This window comes from Aplysia californica, unplaced genomic scaffold, assembly GCF_000002075.1.
Source record: "Aplysia californica isolate F4 #8 unplaced genomic scaffold, AplCal3.0 scaffold00193, whole genome shotgun sequence".
NCBI classification, from domain to species: Eukaryota; Metazoa; Mollusca; class Gastropoda; order Aplysiida; family Aplysiidae; genus Aplysia; species Aplysia californica.
The window spans coordinates 361,647-364,999 of NW_004797463.1; positions in this window are offsets into that span (position 1 = coordinate 361,647).

Sequence of the window (3,353 nt, forward strand, 5' to 3'; positions counted from 1 at the left end):
AGAGAGAGAGAGAGAGAGAAGAGGGGATCAGAAGTACGACGAGGAAGCGTTTTTCCTCCCCTCCCTTTCATAGCACATATGAACTCAATAACGTAAAATGCAAACCAAAGCAGGGGAATTTTTTTTGGTAAGTGTTTTACGGCGCTTGCGATTGCATAAGGTCATATGAGCGCGCGGGGCACATTATATTGGCAACACTTTTTTTTCCTTCAGAACACAGGCCCAAAGACAGAGAAATGAAAATGCGAACTAAAAAAGCCAACAAAGTCACCTATCAGCTTCCAACCCTTCTGTTTCATCCAAACATCACCATGGACGCAAAGAGACAACTTATCATTTCAATGTTTATACCAACGTTATGCTACCAGTGTCAGTCCTGGAAATTAAGTGAAACCCAAGAAAGTAAAATCACTGTATTCGGGATGAAATATCTTCGAAAACCCGTAAAATCACAAGAAGAGACAGGCAGAGAAATGAAAGAAGTAAGAGCAACTATTGGCACAGATTCCTGTCAGCATTTTTGTTTCTAGAGAACTAGAGGGGGGTCTCGTGGCCTAGGGATTTAGGGGTTGGTCTCTCATTCAAAGGTTCGAATCCGTGGAGCGACCGAAAAATTTTGCTCTCTAAAATTGTCTCCTTTTACCTCCTTTCTTGCTCTCTGGCAATGTTCTGTTGTCTACGTTTGTCTCCTCTTTCTGTCCCCACCCCCTCACCCCATTTGCCCCCTCCTCCGGTCTCCTGACTCTTTCTGCAGCCTTTCTACTGCTACTCCTTGGCTTCTTCTTACTGCTGTCTTTCAGCCACACCCCTAATCTTCTGGTAGGAAAGATCTACACCTACCCTTCTCGGACAAGGGCGAAAAATCTGGGAGGGCCCGTGTGCAAGTTACGCACTTTAAAGATCCCTTGGTGTTCTAAAATCGATAAGAGTTGGCTTGGCCGCCACCCGGGTAAATTTCCAAATTTCCTACCGCCTGAAAATGTTTAATGTGTCCCGCGCGCTCATATGACCTTATTTATATACAGTGGCGAGTGCTGCAAAACACTTACAAAAAACAAAAACAAAAAACCCCCCAGAGAATAAAATGGTTTGACCGCCTGTTAAGAATGTCACCCAGTAGACAGTCTCGAAAGCCTAATAGTCAGGATATAAAGGGAGAAGTAGGCCACTCAAAATATGGAAATGAGAGAGCTAAGGGAACCCTGAGTAACTATAAGCTCTTAATTGAAAGTCTTGCAGATTAGGCATAACATTAAAAAATGCATCTCCCCACGACGCTTAAAAGCAACAGAGGAAGAACACGTTTTGAAAAAAGTTTTTCATAATTTACTAATGCTCGACTCCAATTCAAGACAAGGAGGAAAAGTCTATGCTATGCTGCGGTATGGCAGGGTAAAATACATGTATAGTCAGATGTGGTATGGTGTTGAGATTGAAAGTCCTTATTTAACACTAAATTTTAAGATTTCAGCAAAAGAACATTCAAAGAAGGATGGCTCCAATTATATACGCAGAACTATAGACACGCCGAGCATATATCTGGGGACACGCTAAACGTGATCCTTTACAATTAACTACATTAAACACTTGAGGCGTCATCTCTGACTCAGAGGTTGACATGTAGTCGCCCTCCATTCTTCACGGTGGCGAGATGCTTTTGCACATTCTGCTATATCTAGATTGTCCAACCATGTTATCCTTTGTCTTCCCCTGGCTCTCCTGCCCCATATCCTTCCTCCACGCACCTTTTTCACAACGGTCTCGCGTCGTTTTAAGTGGCCAACGTATTGTATTTTTCTGCATTTTATTTTTTTCACTAGGGTTTGTCTTGGGAGGAGAATCTGACACACCTACTATCGCTTTCAACACTTTAGATTCAACACTCGATGCCAGTAATGTCGGCTGTCTTGTAGTTAAGACCCGTAATCGTGGCACCTCTATGTCAGTGTGGCCAAAGACCATAGAACAACCACCAATATTATTTTCTTGCAGCACTGCACTCACTTCGTAACCCTAAGAGCACACCCATGACAATTTTATGCTTCACCATTGGAGAGCAAACTCTACAGCCTCGAGGATCTTAAGCAGTCTTCACCGTTTGTGCGCAACCAAAGACCTGCCTGTGTCCCATTTATATATAATATATTGTGGCGTCCAAAATAAACTTGAAAATGTAATCAACCAATCATCGAGTTATTCGCTTGCACTGCCCGCTCATTGCAGCATACCAATTTAAAGCTAAATAAATCCAGCATCATCTGACACCTTAATATTTCATCTACGTTAAGAGATGTCCGAGATACGGTTACTCAAAATTGACCTTAAAAAATCAAGCTTGGAAAAATTCTGCGGAATCAGAGAACTGCAAAATTGTGTTCGCGAGTAAATTGAAGTGCATCAACATTGGTGGAATTGACATGTATTGAATATCAAGTGAAGAAAAGAGAATATTATTGTCTCTGCAATGAACAGCATCTTCTGAGGATATTTTCCAACAGACTGGAGAACAGAGCAGTTATAAATACCACACAAAACCGGGGCTTAACATAACATGTGCTCATCAGTATTAATTTTTGTTTGCTTAAAGGCTAATGTTTTTTTTCACATTGACTGTGTAGGTTAGATTTTGGACATAATATTTTGTCAGTGAGAACCAGAGGACATGAAACGGCCATGGTTTTGGGTGGTTTGGGTGGAATGAACAGAACTGACCTCATGAGAATCACTAGATGCCTTGGTTTAGTGGATTGCATCGTGCAAATGCTGTAGGCCCTAACGGCAAGTCTTACCCTTGTTTTCGTCATGGTGTCATTCAAGTAGACATCTTCATGCATTATGAAGAATTTTCTTTCAGGGCGTTACAGTCTGGGAGTATCGCAACTTTGGTTTCATGTACTGGGCTTGACACCTTTTCTGAACCATGCTGCCTGCCAAAATGGGAGACACATCGGCCTGAATGTTCCACTGCTGGAACCAAAATATGGAGCCCAAGGTTCGCGTTTATGAACTTTCTCAAGTCGTATAAGTGCATTCTTTAGATAACCATGACCCAACCTTGAATACGGGCTAATCACAAAAATAAATGCCTATATGCGCATTTCCTTTGTGCTAAGTTTTCACGTTTCTCCCAAAGCGACGTGGCTCAGCTCATATATTGACACAACCATTCAATAAATTAATAAGCAGGAATTTTTAAAATAAAATTCTTTTTCACTTTGTAAATAAATCCTTCTTTAGTTATTAAAGCTATATATTAAAGGCCCGATGTTACTCCCTAACCTAATCCTCCATTGCCCTGTTGTATTTGGCCTTTTGACGTCCTACAATACGTTCCAAAGAAACAATTTGAGGGG